Genomic DNA, 22,781 nt, shown 5'->3' on the forward strand with positions numbered 1-22,781 from the left:
AATAAATAGCAGTGAAATGCATAAACGTTTGTATATTATAGCATTACATACACAACTATAATATAGTTTGGGGTCGTCCATAAAATACGTACGAAAATAAAGTATGTTGACATAAATTCCACTTCAATTACTATTTTTAACTCTTAGGTGGGGAGGGGGTATTTTAAAAGCATACATACTTTAAAGAAGTATCTTAAAAGTACGCATGGCAACAAAGGGAGGTTTAAATTACAAATTTATTGGCGTCCGTACTTTATGGACCACCCTTATATAAATAACTATTGTATCATAAATTTTTTTCACATAAAATTTTTAAAGGTTATTATAAAAGATTTGCAGGTTGACTATGTCATGTGACATGTGTAGCAATGATGAACATTTTTATATGTATAACAATTCAAAAATATTTTAAAAAGTCATAATTATAAAATTGTAAACGAATAACAAGAATTAAAAATTGATAAAATTGAGTGGAAAATTTACTCATATTTTAAAGTTATTTTGCGTATTACAAAATGTCTCTGAACTTTATGCGCTAACTATAGACACATTTCTTTTTTATCTAACATCGAAAAGATTCTTGAAAAACTTATGTAATTTGGAGAGTATTTTTTTCAAAACTCATTGGACTGTTTAGGAGATATTTAATTTGGTTTTCGACCAAAATATGTTTGCTTTGCATTAATAAGTTTAACAAAAAAAATCAGAAAAACTCTTGATACTGGTCATTTTGCTTGTGGTGTTTTTATCGGTTTACAATAAAATTTTCGTTGACCAATACCGTTGATCATAGTATTTCTAAATTAGAACATTATTAGATTTGCGGTATTCTAAACGACTGGTTTCAATCAATAAGTATTAATGGTTTTAATTCTAGTCATAAATCTGTTTTGTGTGGTGTTCCTCAAGTATCTGTTCTAGGTCCTTTTTTGTTTTTAGTCTACGTTATGAACAAGCTAACTATGTTCACTTCTTGTCAGTTTATCTGTTTACTGATGATACAAATTTCTCGCACATCAACAAATCGTGACATTCTTAATCTAAAAATGTAAATTCGGATCTAAAAAGTAAAGTTCACTCCCAGCAAACTTTCCATGCTTGGCCCATGCATGTGATTCATTGGCTGATGACCAGTGCTACTGCGCCGGTGATGCTGTTTAAATTCCAAGGAATGGCCATGTTTGATTTGAGATCGGCCGACTGTGCCGCCCATGCTGACCATGTTCCAGACTTAAACCATGTTTGTAATTAAAAAAAAATTGAGTTTCCACATGTGTTATTATTATAAAGACTAATTATTATAGTTTTTATAAATCTTGCAAATTTAAATAAATCTTTAACTTTTCAAATGTCAGCTTCTTTATTACTTTTTAATGATTTCTATTTGAAATAATTTTATTGGAATTCATCAACGAATTATAAGAAATCTTTTGTAGTAAAACAAAATTTAATGAAACATATATTTAATTTTATTTTAAGAGTATGTAAATGTTTTTTAAGGATCCCAAGTAATTTATACTTTATTTTACTTACATTGTATAATATAAATGATATAACTTATATATAGCTGAAGAAAATAAATTTCATAATATCATAACATTTGATTTTATTTTAAAAGTAAGTAAATGCTTTTAGAGAATCTCAAACCATTTATACTTTACATTATAAGGTATACTTATTTTATATATATATATATATATATATATATATATATATATATATATATATATATATATATATATATATATATATATATATATACATATATATGTATATATATATATATACATATATATGTATATATATATATATATATACATATATATGTATATATATATATAAATATATATATATATATATATATATATATATATATATATATATATATATATATATATATATATATATATATATATATATATATATTATAAAGTATATAATTGATTTGAGTTCTTAAAACAACACTTACTTTAAAAACAAATTCAATATTTATATTATAAAGTATAAATGATTTGAGCGAAAAGTGAGTGATAATAAGCTGTTGCTCTGTGTAATATAAGTTAATGACTGTAGTTATAATGAATTAAATTACTGTAATTGTAACTATAATTGCTTACCTGTAAACAGGTGTGTAATTTAGGTATACAGTACAGTACATGTAATGTTTAAATTATTAAGAAACTATACTATCTGTAAATACTAAACTAACTTAGGCAAACATAATTACTTTTCATTTCTGTTTTTATATTATATCAATTTTTTTTTTTTATTACAGGATGGGTAAGAAACAAGAGCTGAAAGTTACTCAACGAGCCCAGGTGGAATTATTGCGATTCGAAGGCAAGTCATTTAGAGCAATTGGGCAGATCTTAAATATATCACCTGGTACAGCTTGTAAAACATTTAAACGAAAACTATTCGATGAAGATTATCTGAAAAAAGTTTGAAAACCTGCAGACCTGCAAGAAAGCCAAAGTTGTCATTGGAAAATAATATAGATCGATTGCAATTTTGTGGGAAATACAAAGGCTGCTCCGAGCATGATTGGAAACGAGTTATGTTTAGTGATGAGTCAACGTTCACACAATTTACGTCCTATGCACCAAAAGTTTGGCGTCCAGCACTAATGAGGTACAATAGCAAGTACGTGTTGCCCACTGTCAAACAAACAAAGAAGCTGATGATCTGGGGAGCAATATCAGTGTTTGGCCGTGCAGGTCTCTGGGATATGCTAGACGGAACTACCATTAATGGCAAATAGGTAAAAATTGCCTAGTTTTATGGAAATACATGGAACCACAGTCATTTAACATGATGGGGCGCCATGCCATGGTACTAAAGCAGTGAAACAGTGGCTTACATCATCAGGTTTTGAAATCTTGGGACCATGGCCAGGTAACTCGCCTGATCTAAATCCCATTGAAAATGTGTGGTACACTATGAAGAGAAAAGTGGCAGAAAGTAATCCAACCTCTCAGGCTGATCTCCTGGAAAAAGTCAAGCAAGCCTGGACATCGGATATCACCGAAGATTACTGTCGTTCACTAATTAATTCAATGCCTCGTCGTATAGCAGCTGTATTAAAAAATCGTGGCGGCCATACAAAATACTAAATAATTCAAACAAACTACTTTATTTTTGTGCAATATAAACTATTTTTAGTCTATCAGCTTTGGTGCTTATTGTTACTTTTATTTTCTTTATATTATTACACATTTGCTATTTTTCACTTGAATAAAAGAATGCCTTTTGCAATTTTTTTATGTTTCCAAACTTTTGTCCGTGACTATATATATATATATATATATGTATATATATATGTATATATATATATATATATATATATATTATATATATATATATATATATATATATATATATATATACACAATATATATATATTAATCGTACATTGGCGTCGTGTGATATCACACGCGGATTTGACAAATAAAACAAATAGTTTTCAAAGTGAATAAATGTTTTAAATGATTCTCTTCTATAAATATAATAAATTATATAACAAGCAAGAACATTATTTTTCATGCTACAAAAAAAAAATTAAAAACATTTTTATCGTAGAAAAAATAGCTAATTTTTTTTTTTGCAATTAATTATTGTTTAGAAGATGGCTAACTAAGCAAAAGATTTCTCATACTCTACTATTCGTCGAAAAGGTAAAAAACAAGCTGATTTTGATTTAAAAAACATATATATCAATCTTCCAAATCGTACCATATTTTGTGAAATAAAGCAGTTAGTTCAGCAGAAAAATACAAATTTATTTAAAGATGAACAAGCTTTTTTGAGTGAAATTACAACAAATGATACACAGACAACAAGTTTTAATTTAATTAGTAGTTTTAACTCTGATTCTGACAATATTTTAATTAAAGATTTAAATTTAGAAAATGTTGATGTTAATGATATCGATCAGAATCAAATAAATATCTTCCATCTAGCTCTGACGATGACAATGAAAATTGTGATACTGAAATAAATGAAATACTTCGTGATTGGTCTCTGCAATATAAGATAACCCATGGGGCACTTGCATCACTTCTATGTATTCTTAAACCATATTTCCCTTTATTACCGCAACATCCAAAAACATTATTAAAGACGCCTACGTTGTTTGAAGTTAGAAAACTTAAAAGTGGTAGGGATTACTGTCACATGGGACTTAAAAATGGGTTGAAAAACCTCATTGATAATTCTTTTATACCAGAGCATTTAAACAATACCTTGCAACTTAATGTAGATGGATTACCTCTTTTTTAAAAACTCTTGTTTATCATTTTGTAAAGAACATTATATATAAAACAGCCATTTGTTATCGGAATATCTAGTGAAATAGAGAAACCATCAAGCGCAACAGAGATCCTTGAAGAATTTGTTGAAGAAACTAAGCGTTTAGTAGAAGGTCTTCTCATTGATAACAGAAGCTACTCTGTTAAAATACACACATTTGTATGTGATGCGCCTGCAAGAGCATTTATCAAGGGAATAAAAGGTCACTCCTGATATAATGCTTGTGAAAAAATGATGATTCTAATAACTTGCTTAATTCACTTTAAGGTGAGCATTTAAGTGGCCCTTTCTTTCATGGTTTTGAACACGCAAAACAGTTTAAAAAAGTTCAGTTAGAGAAATGGGTTTTGTCAACATCAAATAGAGATAATTGTTTTATTACTAATGATGGTGTACCACGTCTTATTCGTAATATACTACTTATGAAAATTGATGTAACATTTGTTTGTGAAAAATTCCTAATCCACGGATAATCTTTTTGTTTTTTTCTCTATTATCGGTCATGGCAACGACAAAATATAAATAGTTAAACGTTTACATGAAAGTGATATGTCATTAACAGAGTTAGAAGAGCTCGAACAACAACAAGATTTTAGTTTTTTCAGTCAGTCGCTTTGGACCTAATGCCGATTACCAACTTACGAAAACGTAAAGCAACAAGCGATAAGAGACGAGCAGATAGAACAGCAGAACAACAGCGAATCATGGACAACAAAATCGCCTATATCGAAGACAAGCTCGAGCGAAAATGCAACGAGTACGAGTACGATGACCTCGTCAGAGAACTCGCATTATACGAAGAAACGCCGCTTAAACCTAGACAAGATAACTCAGGCGAAGATAAGCTACCTGAAGAACGAACGTCAAATATTGAAATTGGAGAGGAAGCAACAAGAGGTTTTACAGAACGAAATACAGCTACGGGGATTCAAAGTGGATCTGGAATCAGTGAGCGCGAAGAAGCTGGAACAATTGCAGAAGAAACTAACAACGACCGCAATGAAGAAAGCAACGCTACTATTGAAAGTGAAACAATTGCAAGTAAACCGAGCTACGACAATATTATCAAAATATCGAGCGAGGACGAATTCAATGAACTCGACGAAGAAGAACCCGGATGTTGCGACAACATCACAAGAACAAACAGATGCAAAGAACTTAAACTAGATAACTCAGTAAGTGTAATAAGTAGCGGAGATATTTTACAATTATTTATTTGTAGACTTTTAGATCATTATATAAACTGTAATAAATAATTTTAGGAATTATTTGCATTTAATAAAAATCTAAGACGAGGGTTTGACATATATCATGTTATGTACTCAGGAGAGCCATCAGAATCCATCTGGTACAACTATAGTACAGAAAAATGCGAACGCTTACAGCTATGCACAAAAACACACACGAAATGCGTCCATTTTGACGGCAAGGAAAGCGAGTTCCATGGAAAGAGACATACGCACGCAATCGTTGCCGTATACGTTATCAATAAAACGGATAGATCATCGGAGGCTGAAAAATTCGCAATTAGAAGAGCCTATTTTAAAGCAAGAAGATATGGATGTTTCGGATGCAGCGACATCAATCAAACACCAAAGACATTAACAACGGATGTGAAATATAAGGATGCAATGCCAATAAACGCAGATCCTACACTGATAACAATGAACGCTACAAGTAAATATGACATACTTAAGTGGCACCCGGGCGAATACCAGGCATTCGAGAATAGATGCACCTAGGAACGCCACTTAACAACATAATGACGCTACCAGAATTAGACGCCCTAAGTAGTTGCGGAAGCGAGTTATTGTACCTGCTGGCATTACTACAAAACGAAAGACAGGACTCGGATTCGGGGGTCTTAGATAAATTCAAAGACTATGTATCAATATAATATTTTATTAATTACAATATTTACAATTTCAGTTTTTTCTCTGCGGGTTCCTCTTCATCGTGCAAAGGCGCTAACCCAACAAACATAGTACCAAAGGCAGGATAAAATATCTTCTGATAACTATTAATAAATGTGATTTTAGGATTACCTTTAACAAACGGGTTAGCCATACTAACAGAGGTATACATAGCATCTTTACCAAAACGAGATTGTTTAATAGTACGACGTTTGTACAATTAATTTTCAGGGTAAACACGGGTCTGATCGTAAGTCCAATCTTTATCAAATATTTGAATACGGTGTCTAAGTCTCAAACGCCCTCTAACAGTAGTAGGCATGACATACTTGCCAATATAAGCAGGATCAATACAGAAATACAAACGCTTACAGCATTTATTACCACTAAATGGCATAACATTAGGTAAATTGTTCCAATAGGTATTATTGGTCGTTTCAACAAACTTTTCACCAGCTGCGATGTCGTAATTTTCGCGATTCTTGAAAAAAATAGACGATTGATCAAATTCAATAATAAACATCAAAACATTGTTCAATATTATAAGGTTCTTCAGAATCGCTACAATAGGGTGTAATAGCATTTTAAATAGAATGAATATTGCCAGTATTATAAGAATCAGCGGTTATTCTCTCACGTTGCGTATACCAACGATCAATCTGAACAGGATAGCGTATATTTTTACGGGCAAGATCATCATGAGAAGTAACAGCTCTGCCAATCAAATTCTTAACACCAAAATTAGGCATATGAACATGACCCATAAGATAATCACAGGGGTACGTATTAACAATATTCCACTTCTCGTCAAAAAACCCATTAGCTTTTAATCGGTCAGAACTAACATTTGTATCAATTAACTGGCCACCTCTATCCAAAGATGTATCCGTAAATTTAAATTTAACAGCCGAATAAGGGTCGTTTAAAAGCAACTTCATCGGTTTACGTAACCCGATATCATTATTCCAAACAACTTTATGAATAACTTTCTCAGCAACATTGATACGCTCAGTAAATCTTTAGTACTAATAACATTAGAAAATCGAGTAGATACAGGTTTACCATCAGCATCGTAAAAAAACAAAGAATTCTCCAATAACTTAATAGTAGGCAAAGGTGAAGGCTTTTTGTTTGCAGAACTAAGTTTCAAATTAAATATTTTAATAATATCATCAGCATCAGCAAGGGGATAAACAACATCAGATATCATCTGATCACCCTCAACATCAAAGAATCGCAAACCAATGTTTGACATTTCCAACGGCACAGATGAATTCTGTGTGGTTTTAAGTTGATTCTTAACACGAACATCCATAACTTCACACTCAACAGACTTGTCAACATAAAATATACCACCAGATGTCATCCAATATTGATCGACGTTACTCCACAAATTAGGATAATCAACAGGAAAATAATATACATTCTGAACTGTATCATTAGTACATTTACAATACCAATATATACTTTGCTCGACACAAAATTCATCATAAAATCCTTTACTACAACCAAAACCTCTTTCGATAACGAAATCGGGCGACGCGCCCACTTTCTGCTTGGGGGGCTGATTATCCGCGGAACAAAAAGATTATCCGTGGAACAAAAAGATTATCCGTGTATATGATAGATTTATGTATCCTATTTCTTTAACAAAATTAGGAAGTTGTAAAGTTTCTAGATACAGTTTATCTAAATTGCAACTTTTGTCTATTTCAGTGGTTTTCACGAAATGTCTTTGTCTCCCTACAAATGATGATTCATCAGAATATTTTATTATACCTCTGTTGCATTAAACTTTGTTATAGTTTTTATTTTATTTTTTATTTTATTTTAAATCAAAATTATATTTTTTATTTTAAAAAATATTTTTCTCATCGAAATGTGATAGTTGAATTAAACTTTATTATAGTTTAGTATAAACCTATTAATCATTCATAATTACTGTCTTAATTGATTAAAATGTTGTTTCTTTCTGTAATTTTGTCAGGAAATATTTTTTTTCATTTTTTATTTTAGATTCATTATGATTATTTTATATACAAATTATTAATACTCTTATAAAAATATTAATACTCTGTAAAAAATATTATTACTCTATAAAATACTATTATTCTCAGTAGCAATAGTGCCATTAAAATGGATTCTCAATGTAAGTCTATGTTACTGGCGCCCTTATCGTGGTAGTCGATTAGAAAATTCTATACAAAAAAAAGAACCATAAACATCTTGGGAGCAGCTGCCAGCTAGAACATTACATTTATATGGTACTTGATAAAAGTTTTAACTTTAATTAATGATATCCTTTTAGCATTGCATTAAAATCAATTCATTAAAATAAATAAAACTAATGTTAATTATTTTACAACTAGATATTTTTATTTTAAATAACTTTTACATAGGAGAGTTTTACATTATTTCTAAGAGAAAGATTTATGTTTTATTTTAATTTTTACTTTAGCAAGTCATGAGAGAGCTCGTCAAAATTTAAAACAAGCTGATTTGGACACCTCCGCTTTTAACACAGATCATAATGAGCAAATGTCTTTGTTAAAAAGCGTAGAAATAATTTTTCATCTTCTGATGAAGAACATAATGAGGATAATGTTACAGAGCTTACAAGTCCAATTGTTCCTCAAAAACTGACCAACTCTTAAGTGAAGTCAAGCATTCAGCCTAAGCTTAGAAATAGTAAAATTACAGCTAAACCATTGCAGACAGTAGTATCCAATACAACTTTAGGTAAATATAAGTTTTTTAAAACAAAGTTCTTTAACAAGATTAAAAGCTGCTTTAACTTAATGATTTACAAATATCTTATTCCACTATGTAAATATTTCTGTTTATCATTTATTCTACATGTAAAATTTACAAGTATTAATAAGTCTTATTAACTGCTGTATTATGAAATGTGCTGTAATATAATAATAATAACAGCAATAATAATAATAATAATAATAATAATAAAATTTTTCTTTAGGGAAGAATGAAGCAATGAATTATCATTAGGTAACAAGCAAATTTTACAATTTAAAATTTCTGCAATAAATTTTAATTGATTTTTTAAAGTTGATTTATTTTTAATTAAACAATAATTAATACAATATATATTTATTTTATTATAGATCTACAAGTGATTCTCACCAGACTTGTTTCAATAGAGACAAAATAGGCTACGCATTCACAAATTTTGAATGCAATACTTAATTCTGTAACCCAAAACAAAAGTTTAGAAACATTGCCGGATGACATAAGCTAATATCTTGATTGCATACAAGCACTAACAGATTTTGATGAGAAGCTAAAAAAAAAAACTACTTTCAAGTTATTAGTATGTTATTTTCATAATTTGTATATATATATTTTTTAATATTGTATATGTTGAATGATATTTTATTCTTAAAAAAATTGAAATAGGAATTTTAAAAGATTTTTTCTTTAAGCTTTTTATATATATTGTTTTAAGAATAATTAGAAATAACTAGTAAATCATATTAATTGATATTTATCAAGGTTAATCATTTTCGTCAAATTGGAGGAACAAATATCGGCGATACAACACGCAGATTGTTAAGAACGCTTTTCTCAAAAGGATTATCGTTGCAATTAAACTTTGCTGGCAGAAGTGGAAAGATTGGAATTGGCAACATGAAAATAACTTCTCTTATTGTCAGTAAGTCATAGAGTTTTCAATAAGCTATTTAAAATAATATTTTTGTTTTACTCGGATTTAAAAACATATTTTGATCATTAAAATGGTTATATATATAGATTTACATCAGAGGCACCGATTAGGGGGAGGGGGCTAAGGAGCCATAGCCTCTCCCTAATAAACAAGTCTTTAAAGATTTTTCAATCAACAACGCTCAATGTTTTGATTTTGTTATGGCAGGTGGGGGTAGTCAACTTGTTTTCACAAATTTCCCCCACTCGAGTTTTTGCTGAATTGGCGCCACTAATTTATATAAAAATCATTTAAATTAACGTCGGCAATCTGAATGACTAACACTAAACTAAAACAACCAGAAACTAAAATAATAAAACTATTTGTATTTATTTTTTTTATAACCTTTTTATGATATGGTGTAATCATTATTTTTGCAACAAATAAAGACCCAAAACAGTTTAAGTTTTGCAAATTTTTGATCACCTTATATGTTTTTGTTCTTTTAAAAAAACAATTGTAAATATTTTAATTAAATAACTAGTTATTAGATAATTTTCAATTGTTAGTAGAAAAGTACAAATAAAGATATTAAAATTTTTTCTTAGATGTTGCTAAAAAGAACAAGTTTACTGAGCAACGTAACCACTTCAAGTGTTGAGCAACTTTTAAAGATTTGGCTGCGCCAGTCTTGTGACCGCGAAGGTGGGAGAAATGATCCTGAAAGAGGGAGTAGACGATTACACACAATAAATCTATAATCATTTCTCGGTAAAAATAAAAATTAGTAGTAGTTGCTTTAAAACATATTTGCGTACTTCGTTATAGACGACATTTATTAAGTTTATCCAAAACTTTACGCTATGCACAGTGGGATCGCCTGGGGATTTACAAAGTCTAATTACCAAATTTCCCATTACAACATTAAGTAACTTATGTTTACTGTAGTTCTCCTTAATTTAAACCTATGAAATTTATAGATAGATTTAAAGATATGGTGTTTTGAAGATAAACGCGGAAATTTTGTAAAGTTTTAAATGAATAAGTTTACTGCAAAAGCTCTAAAACTTAATAACAATAGAAATTTTTTTAATGGAAGCTAAGTGACCTTCTATAATTTTAACAAATATCGAATATTTGTTATGGTTTTAGTAACAAAGACAAAATATTTGAAAAAGTTGTTTACGACAGGGTCCGTGTCAAGCTGTAATTTCTCTTCAAACATCGATTTTGCTGATAATAGTAATTTACTAACACCAGAAGTATCAATCATTTCAGTTTCATAAAAAAAAAACGAAGTTTGAGGAATGGCCTACATTGAAGTTTCAAGAGTATTTAAGTGATCATGGTATCACTAGGAGTAGTAACAAAACTCTTGAGAACCACGAGTTAGGTGTATTAAATATGAACCTCTTTATCACTTACAAATGCTACAGAGAAACTTAATAAATACAACAAAATTTTTAAAAACACCTTAGTTAAAAAAATACAAATACCTCATCCTCTGAATTATTAATAATGGTTTCACTGAAGCACCTGCATATTTTCCAGACACATTGCAACAGATCAATCATTACCTTACTAGTAATAATGAAGGCGAGGCATTTAAAGGTGGAAAAAATCTTTTCAACTTGGGTCATTTATCTAATGCATTGTTAAATGCATTAAGTGATATAGCAATATATATATATATATATATATATGCAATGTATATATGAGCATACTTATATACATATATATATATACATATATATATATATATACATATTTATATACATATATGTATATATATACATAGACATTGTATACATATATACATAGACATTGTGTATATATATATATATATATATATATATATGTACATATATATATATATATGTACATATATATATAATAAGCAATAATAATATATAGTAAGCATTAATATATACATATATATACACATTTATATATATACATATGAATTAAAAAAATCCACAAAAAAAAACGGAAGTAATGTAAACAAGAGACAAAAAATAGCTGATAATTCTTTTACTGAAACATATAGATTCAATTGCTGACAAAAATACTGATATTCAATTGCTGACAAAAATACTGATAAGTATACAATGAAGGGTATTCATGATTAGAGATTTTTATTCCCAAAATATACCTTTTGATTTATTTCATTAAGATAATTTAAATTGAAATATAAATCTGCAACTATAATTTTGTATGCTTTAATTTTTAGTATAAATCAGTGCAACTAAACAACTTGGTCTATTTAGCTCTACTGTTAACATATACATGACATTACTTTATAACTAGTAAGGCAATATGCTAACTGTTTAAATAAAAGTTATTGTTTGATGATTATAAACAATTATTTATCTTATAATCAAATAAAAAAAGTAACTTCAGTGATAAATGAAACTTTAAAAGCAATTCAAACCTTCAGTGTTTTTTTCCATACCTTTTTTTTTTCTAAGCTACAATAATGCACTGAGTTCAAATTTTTATGTTCTTAAATTTTTTTGGCATCTGTATATGTAGATAAAATGTGTCTAATACCTAAATTTTAGGCCTGGTTTGAAACTGCAGCAGTGTTTGGGTGTGCATCTATTTAGAAATAGCCAAAGCAACAGTTACTTAAATTTATAAAACATAAAATAATCTTTCATTGTTTTCTTTTCATAATCCATCACTGAGAAACGATTAAAGCAATGCTGTTCGTTATAAAAACCATTATAATATAACTTAAATGTGATCACATATAATGTTCAATGATAATGTTAATGATCAAATATAACATACGTTCACATGAGCAGACTGCAATTTATGTGATTATTTATGTGTATGTCTTATTAAGTAAATTTATGTGGTCATTATATTTGAATAGACTGAAGATGAAATTTTGATGTGGATATATATCTACATTTAAATTTTAAAGTTATAAAAAAACATCTAAATTATATAGTTATAAACAAACATCTCTTTATTTTATTCTTAAATCAATAAAATTTAGATGTGGATATATGTAACAGTACTGGTACATATGTACCAGTACTGGTACATATTGATATATATATCGACATCTAAAATTTAGAAAATTTAGACTAAATTTTCTTGATTTAAAATTAAATAAAGAAATGTTTATTTATAACTATATAAAAAAATACCCAATAAATCTTCGAAATTTCGAAAGGAACTGTCTTCACTTATCTTGATTTGAAGAATAATTCAAAAACTTGTAAAAAACGAACTATGTTGAAATGTTAAAATGTCAGCAAAACTAATTTTAAAATAAAAAAACATGGTGCGGTAGTTCAAAATAAAGTTTATTTTTCCGTTTCCATTTTAAACGCATGCATATTAGCATACAAAAATTTTATAGGTCTGTGTTTTTTGGCATTTCGCGTTTTGAGTCTATTGGAACGCTAACCTTATTTAGTATGTCCCTGAACATTTAATAAAAAAAAAATTTGTAGTGGATTATAGCACTTTTTCAAAACATTTAAATTAAAATCAAGTTTATTTCACTTCAAAATTTTATTTCACTTTGACTGCATAAAATTTTCTATAACAAGTTAGCTTCTAAGCTGACATTTTAATTAAAATCAAGTTTATTTCACTTTAAAATTTTATTTCACCTTCGCTGCATAAAATATGCTATAATAGGTTAGTTTCTAAGCTGACAATTGGAAGTAAAAAATAATTAATAAAACTTTTGCAGAAATAAAAGAATTAATAAAACCTCATGCTAATATGAGATAATAAAACGTCTTGTTAAGAACTTTAGGAACAAACCCGATTAATACAAATAAATACAAACTGTTGTTCCAACTTCGAGTTAAGTTGCAATCATCTTTGACCGAATCATTGATACTTCCTTGAAGCTAATATATCTGTACATGGTCATAACTCAGTATCTGAATTTTTCATAATTTGATATAAAAATGATTTTTGTAAAGTACGTCGGGCCGTCAACTTAACTTCATACTTGGAACTTGAATTCTATACATTTTCTTGATAACTATGGTTATCAAGAAAATGTATAGAATTCAAAGTAAATCGACAAAATGGTAACTTAAGCTTTCCGCAAGCTGTAATTGTAGGTACTGTGTTTTTGAAATTTCTAGAAAAATTTGAAAATCCTATCGCATTTAATTTAAAACGCGGTATGCGTAAATTATATTGGTTAAGTAAAAATTAAGGCCATTTAAGTAGGTACGTGGACTGATTTTTTTAAATTATTCAAATACTAGAATGTTATATATCATTAGAAAGCTCTCAAATGCAGTATTTTAAAGCTGAAAAAATTACGAAAATCGGACAATTCTATAAAAAGTTATGACGGTTTTAGTAGCAAATTTTCGATATATGGATTTCTTGATAAAACTGTGGTCAAAAAAATGTTTTTTTTTACATAAATTGTTATAACTTTGTCAATTCTTATTCAAAAATCTATAACTTGGTATCAAAAGATAAGTGTAAAAATGGGCTTTAATTTTAAACTTTTTTCTAGGTAAATGGCGCATCAAGTGATCCAGAGGGGGTGCTAATCCGCCACCGACACCTCACTAAAAACACTTTTTCTCCATAAAAGAGTGTTTTTTTATGCAATTGATAATATTTATGAATAAAATATTGGTATTATTTTATTTTACATCCCTAGCCAGTGTTACAGGTCTATCATAAAGTTGGGTGTTAGGTTGCGGTTAAGGTTTAACACACCCTATCAAAATTTCATTCTTTTAAATATTGTAATATTTACTAAAATGAGTAAATTATAAAAAATAAATTACAAAAGAAATGCAAAATACATTTTAAAATAAATGTAATATTTTAATACTTTGAAAATTAGTAACTAGTGGTGTATAAAATTACCTTTTTTTGGCGGAGGCGTATCCGGCCCCTCCCCCTGCTGCCCTAAACCTGAAAAAAAAAATTAATAACAATTTCACAAAAAATGTTACAATGCTTTCTTAAACAGAGAGAAATTAGAATAAAAAACTAATTTACCACATTACACAGATGCGTTTGAATATCCATTTTGTCCTTTGAAGGGACTGATTACCCACTCCAACCTTAACAAAAAACACACAAAAACAATAAGTATTTTGAAATAAAAAATGTAATTAAGTTTTGTCTTGGCTTTTAGTGAATGATTTAATTTTTCAATTACATTAATGAGAAAATTAAATCATTTTTAACAATAGACACCACGTGAAGGTAAGCTAGAGCCGTCTATCAAAAAAAATTTGCAAGCCATTAAACTTGCTGTACCATATTTGCAAGCTACAAAACTTGCGGTACCCATTTTGCAAGCCATAAAACTTGCTGTACCATATTTGCAAGCTACAAAACTTGCGGTACCCATTTTGCAAGCCATAAAACTTGCTGTACCATATTTGCAAGCTACAAAACTTGCGGTACTCATTTTGCAAGCCATAAAACTTGCTGTACCATATTTGCAAGCTACAAAACTTGCGGTACCCATTTTGCAATCCATAAAACTTGCTGTACATTTTTATGTAATGCATATAAGTTAATTTCATTTAAATTAAGAAAATATTAATTCTCCGGTTATAACATCAGCAACAAGATGAATTTTTTTCATCTTATAATCAACAGCTTCAATATCAGTTTCATCTTGCTTCCAGTAAGAAATAGTGTAAATTATATCCTGTTGTCTCTTGTTTACTTTTTCTACTCTTCCATCATAAATAACTGTTTTTGAATCATTAGCAACATACCATTCATGACAAAGTTTTCTTCCGACAATTCTTTCAGACATAACATCATCTAAATCATCAAGTTGTTTGGCAGATAAGTGTTTATACAAATTTATAATTTCGCTGGCAGTTAATACACGCAGCTCATGCTCCAACTTTCTTTTTTGTTTTTCATCCATTTTTTGTCGTTTAGATGCTACTCTATCAGCAATCTTTGCTCGAATTTCACTGTGTAAAAGTCGAGTTCTAATTCTATTTTTACGCGCCATGTAAATAGACCACTTAATTACTTTTTCTCTAGACAACTCCTCCAGATTATCAAGATAATCTATAGTTCGATTCTTTTTGGATCTTAATTTGCTAGATATGTAACAAATTGTTGCATTAGGGCATCGACCTTTGAAATCGCTAAACATACCAATTAACTCTTCACTATCAACATTGTGAAGCCTTGCACTAGCTGTCTCCTTCTTAAGTTCCTCTGTAATAGTAAGGGAGAAATATCTCTTATATATTGACCTGTCAAAACATCCTTCACAGCATTAAGACAAGCAGAAGTCATTTCAAGATGTTGATCATCAATGGGGAATAAGGCTGAAATAGGTTTTAAAACATGTGGGTCAAGCATTGTCCCAAAAAAATCCATCTTTCTACAAAATAACGCACCTGGATCTGTTATGCAACAAGTAATTTCTTTCAAAACATTTTCTACAACCTGGATTCCAGTGACATGATCAAAACTTGCATTACCAGCTGATACATAAAACTTAGTCATCCACGGTCCACTGAGAAGTTTACTAAACAGCGCAAGCACTCCCATTTGTTTTATAGCAGTTGCATTACAAAATGCTTCTCGCAGAATCGGTTGTAAACTGAAACATTATACTGTTCCAGTGGTCAGATAATGTAAAAAATCAGCATAGTGTTTCACAAAAATGAAACAAGTATGAAAAAGAATGTGCAAACGGTTTCCACGATACCGTGGAATAATGCCTCGAGGTAGTTTTTTATTGTCTAAAAAATTTACAAAACCTTGTGGATCACCTTTGCCATCCTTAAACCTCATTTTGTTCATTGCTAACACAATTTTGACAGCCATACAATCATATCCAAACAATTTGCAATGTTCAAGTTCCAGAGATTTCAAAACTTCGCGACATGAAATGGCAATTGTGTCCAGAAGGTGCAAATGGCAGTTGAGCTCATTTAAATTCTTCCCCCATGTATTACAAATTTTGGTAATAGTAAGATGGTTAACTGAGGCTCTGTCAGACATTGTGTTGGAAATATTTTATATAATTGAACTACAACATTCATTAAAGAGAAGCGAGTGAAAATCTGAAAAAATAAAAGCTAAATAATCAACTGCTCTACATAAATGGCTTTCATAATCAACAGCTGTTCCACCGGGTAACTGGTCCAGAGCAAGGACCTGACAGTTGTTTTCAGATGTGAGATAAACAGTGTTGATATGAATACCCTCTTGTGTTGTTGCATCGAATCCAAGAGTAAGATGAGAATTACTCATAGCCCATTCTGCTGCTTGCAGTTCTGCTATACTGCCAAGCTCACGAGCCATTTGCTCAATAGTTGAACGATGAGGAATATCAGTAAAGTCAATTCCCAAATATTGCCCAACTTTTGCAATTAGAAATGGAATATTACCTGTTGGAACATTTGCTAATAACATGCCATAAATTATCATTCTCATTTGTAATGGGTAACTTTTATCATCTTCTGACATAATAACATTTTGAATTTGGCCCTCTTTTATTTGGAACATATCGCTTTCTAATTGAGCAATAAACTTTTTGCTTGCCTTACTATCAGTGTTATGTTTTAGTTTTATCTGCATTAAGTTTTGTTTTTCTTTTACTTTTGATGCCTTTGATTTTGCTTTAAGATTGCGAATTAATCTACTGTAATGATATGTTTTAACTTGTTTTTTTAGTTCTCTAACTTCCATCCTCAAAGCTTTAATAATATCTTCTTTCCTTTTGATGCTTTGCCTAAATACTTTTAACTTATATGGCATGCTATTATATTTTGATTTAATTTTTCTTATTTTTTTCCTGTGTTCTCTGGTCAAGCTCGCTAACTGAGAAGATAAATATGATAACCTTTTTAGGAGTTTTCTTTTCTTAGGGGTTACTTCTTCTCTAGATGTATGCTTTCTTGTTTCATTTTCTAAGGATTTTACAGGCAAAAAGGGTTCACTGTTGACTAGAGGTACAGTTGCAATATCTTCATGAAGTGACACAACAGAAGACTCCGAAACAGTTGTCGATGAAGTACTCTGATTAGGATGAATTTCCTGGGTCATTGGCATGCTTGGTGAATGGTATGTAATAGTTTGATTACAGAAATCATCAAACTTTGAACAATCCCTTGCATAATTGCTAGTAAATTTTTTGGCAACGTTAAGAACATTATAGAGTTGACGTTTACTAATATTTAAGCTAAATAACTCATTCACTTGTTTAAGAGTTTTACCAACTGACTCACCGTTATTAATAAATGACAAGATTACATGTCCATTTTTACAGTGTGTAAATATTTCATTGCGCAAATTGAAGTTTCCAGTTAAATAGTGTTTCACTGCATCCACAAACACACATCCACTATTTTTTGGACCCATAATTCCTTCAAAAGAGTACAATTGAAGAGTTGATATATTTTAATTTTAACTAAATTTCTTGAAAAGTAATGCACTAATATATTATAAATTGTTAACAATTGATAATACAACATGAAAATAAAATTTTTTCAAAGAATATACTTACAAAATATCAGACATACCTAATACCAACAAGTACTTGTTCAACTATGGTCCAACTAATATTTAAATCTGAATAATGCAAATCAATTTTTTAGGAACTGTAAATGAAAACCCAACTATGTTAAGATAAATTAATTAAAAAAAAAGTCAAACAAACATTTTAAATCAACTAAAATAAGAAAACTAAAAAATACGCAAAAACTCAACACATTTAATTACACTTAACATTTAAAATGATACTCATAAATTAAAACTTGCATTTAATATAGGCTATAAAATTCTTATGACATTTTATTTTATTTGAAAGTGGTAATTATCTATGAGTACCACTTTTAAATATATTTTATCACAAACAACATTGAAAACATGCAAAATATTTATTGCAACTACTACACTTGTTAATTATTAAAATTCTTTTTTATATTTATTTTGGCAAAAAACTTAGGTAAAAATAAAAAAAGACCAAAAATAATTTAATGTAAAAATTGCGACAATAACGAAAACGAATTAACTAATATTGTATATTAATAAAGAAAAATAAAGGAATGGTGGCACCATGTTAACTTTTTAATTGTTTATATTGAAGTTAACATATTCGCTGCCACCATTCCGCCTAGGTCGACCTCTTCTTCCACGACCACTTGCATTACCTCTGCTGCTTACCCCAGCACTCCTGTTTGGGGGATAATAGGGCCATCTAAAAAGAGGGTCATCTTTGCCCCCAAACTGGACCCAACGTAAATACGACCTGTTGCTGGTGGGTCCAGGATGCTGGGTCCTATAAACCCTGTAGGCTTCATATGTAAGGTCTAAAAGCAAATAAATAATAATTATATGATTAACCACTGGCATAATGTAACACTTAATAAAAAATTTTTACTTGTTAAAGTTTATCTAAATATATAAAATTATTGACTAATAAATCACTGATAGGTAAACAAATTTTTAATAAGAGTAAAAATTTCAATACTGCTAGTGATTTTCCTTTTATGAGAATTCAAATGAAAACACAATATAAATGTATTAAACAGTGTATATTAATAGGAATAATAAAAATTTGATAACCATTCAGATACATTTTTAATACATAAATTTACCGGCAGAAGGTTGAGCATGTGGAACTAAAGGTAGAAAAAGCTGTCATTTAAAGATATTACAATTGCTGAGAAATGCGCACACATATTTAAAAGTAATAGTTATTAGACATACCAGTTGTTGCAGATGTAGAACATGGAACTAAGGTTAAAAAGTTGTAATAAGATAAATTGCAATTGATTAAAAATGCATACATAATTAGAAGGTAAAATTTTTAAAACTTACCAATTGTAGAAGATGTACACGGTCCTAAGGTTAAAAAGTTGTAATAAAAAATTAATATAGCAAATGATGAATAATGGATATGCATATTAACAAGTAATATTATTTAGACATACCACTTGATGCAGAGGACGATGAAACTTAGGTAAAAAAAGTTTTAAAAAAGAAAAATATAGCAATTGATAAAAAAAGGCATACATAAATAGAAAGTAAAAATTTTTAAACTTACCAATCGTAACAGATGAAGATGGTCCTAAGGTTAAAAAGTTGTAATAAAAAATTAATATAGCAAAGGATGAAAAATGGATACACATATGAAAAAGTAATATTATTTAGACATACCACTTGATGCAGACGACAATAAAACTAAGGTAAAAAAGTTGTAATAAAAAACAAATTTTGCAATTGATGAAAAATACACATATTAGAAAGTAAAGTATTTAAAATATACCAATTGTAGCAGATGAGGATGTTCCTGCGGTTAAAAATTTTTAATAGAAAATAAATATTGCATTTGTTGAGAAATGCATTCACATATTAAAAAGTAATAATTTTTAAACTTACCACTTGTTGCAGTTGAAGTTGGAACTAAGGTTAAAAGATTGTTATAAAAAATAAATGTTGCATTTGATAAGGAATGCATAATAGATTTTTAGAACTTACCAACTGTACCAGATGAAGATGGTTCTAAAGTTAAAAAAGGAGTAAGACACCGCACAAAAAAATAAGTTTAGCATTAAATATATTCACAGAATAAAAATTCCTTGTTTTCAAAATTACTAATTATAGCATGTGATGAAAGGAGAGTTAAACAAAATATGAGTTAAACCTAGACACACATGTTTAAACTTTTGTTAATGTGATTCATAACAAAAGTTAAAATATACAAACTTACCAATGGTAGACCTTGTCGATTCAACTAAAGGTAACAAAAAAATAGTACGATAAAAAATAACACCTTTTAATTGCCAAAAGTAAGTTCAAAAAATAACAACTAAAAAATTAAAATATAAAGATTATATGTATATAAACAAGAACCTAACATTAGGAATGTGTATATACTTATATAAACAATATACATATATAAATTAGTATACATCAAGAAAAAGGTATAGGCAATAATAATTATATCTTATATTTAAAAAAAACTTTAGAAACATTAAGTTAATGCAAAAATGTTATGGGAACTATACTTACGAAATCTCAAAAAATCTATAATGATAGTGCTAGGATCTAAATAAGAAGCAAATATTATACATGTTTGTATAATTATTTAAATAATATTTAAAGGGTGAAGTGGTATACAACAGCAAAATAATAAAAGAAGATGAGTGTAATTTTTATATCATTTTTAAACTAAACACTAAAAAATATGTTTGTTAAGAATAAATCAATTTAAATTCTATTTGTAGACTTCTATAGAAATTAAAAGAATTGAAGCAAATCATAAAATAATTTATTTTTAACAAAGTATTTGTTAATATACAAATAAGTATTAATAATACTTATTTGTGTATTAACAAATTTTTATACTTATATGAATCATATTATGATGTTTGAATGAACCTGTGAAATGATACTTTTGTCTATCAATAAAATCAAAACAGTTTTAATCTAATAGTATTAGATTAAAACTGTATTATTAAAAAAAAAATTATTAAAAATGTATTACTAATACATTAATCTTTTTATACTTAAGATTTTCTTACCAAGATAAACAAAAAGAGTAAGGTTTTTACATTTATGTTTTTGTTTTAAAAATAGTTAGCAATAATATAATTATGAAAAAAAAAATTTGCTTACTATCTGTTAGAGAATCTATATATGTTTGTAAGATTTGTTTTTCCATTTTATTTGTTTTTCTGTTATCTAATAATAAAAATAATGCAGAAAAAAATTGTGTTTCTAAGAACTGGCCCCCCTTTCCGCCCCCGTATTTTTATAGTTCGTGTTACCGAAAAAAAAATTAATTAAAACAGAAATTAGGTACCAAAAGTGCTGCACTTAGTTATATATCTGCTCCCATTTTTTTTTGGCTGAAATTTGGCAGGTAAAAAGAAAATACATGTAGAAAGTAGAATAAATAATAAAAAAAGCGGGCTCAACATTTCTTTGATACGAAATTAATGTGAGAACATCGACTAAATTTTCATAGAAAATTGTCAGCAAAAAAATTCATAAAAAAGTTAGGCAACCATACTTAAAAATAATATAGGAATCAAGCTTGACCTTCCTTCTTTCAAAAAATATCCTAAGTTTATATGTGTTTCTAAAAAGAAATACCTCAAAAAAACGTTTGCCTAAGGCTACCTAAAAAAAGTGGTATTTGTAAAATAACACATAGTAAACTATCTGCTCCCTTTTTTTTTCTTTGAAAATTGGCATGTGCTTAGAAAATGCGTGTAGAAAGTTAAATCAATAATAAAAAAAAGCGGGCTCAACATTTCTTCTACTATAAATTAATGTGAGAACATGTACTATATTTTCAGGACCAAAACAAACCATGAAAAATTAGTAACCATACATTAAAAGCCACATAAAAATCAAGATTAACCCTTCTTCTTTCAGAAAAATATCTAGGTTTATATATGTTTCTAAAAAGAAACACCACAAAAAAACGTTTGTCTGACGCTACCTTAAAAAAAGTGAAAAAAACGTGGAACAAAATTTTAGCACAAAAATCGGCTCCGTAAAACGCGATTTCCGCGTACCTAATTTAAGGGGGTATTTAAGTTGGGTGATGGGTCAACCGACTCCGCCTATACCTATATTATATATTCGATCTATTAAAAAATCATTAATCCTATTTATCATTCGGCAAGAAGAACGTGGCATAGTGAAATATCGAGTCGCCCTATTCCTCCTAGAATAAGGTCTGAATACTACCCTAACTCCAATGAACTAACAAATGTTCAAATTGTTTTATGAGTGGAGTATTTTCTCAAACTTGTATGGAAGTTCAAATCAACCAATTAATGCTTATTCGCGCTAAGTTATTCGAACTAGTATTGAATTTTTATTTAAATGCTCAATTAGTAAATAACGTCCACATGGTAGTGGTTAAATCTAGTCTTGTAGTGCACTACATT

Source organism: Hydra vulgaris, chromosome 12 (assembly GCF_038396675.1).
Source record: "Hydra vulgaris chromosome 12, alternate assembly HydraT2T_AEP".
Taxonomy (NCBI): Eukaryota; Metazoa; Cnidaria; class Hydrozoa; order Anthoathecata; family Hydridae; genus Hydra; species Hydra vulgaris.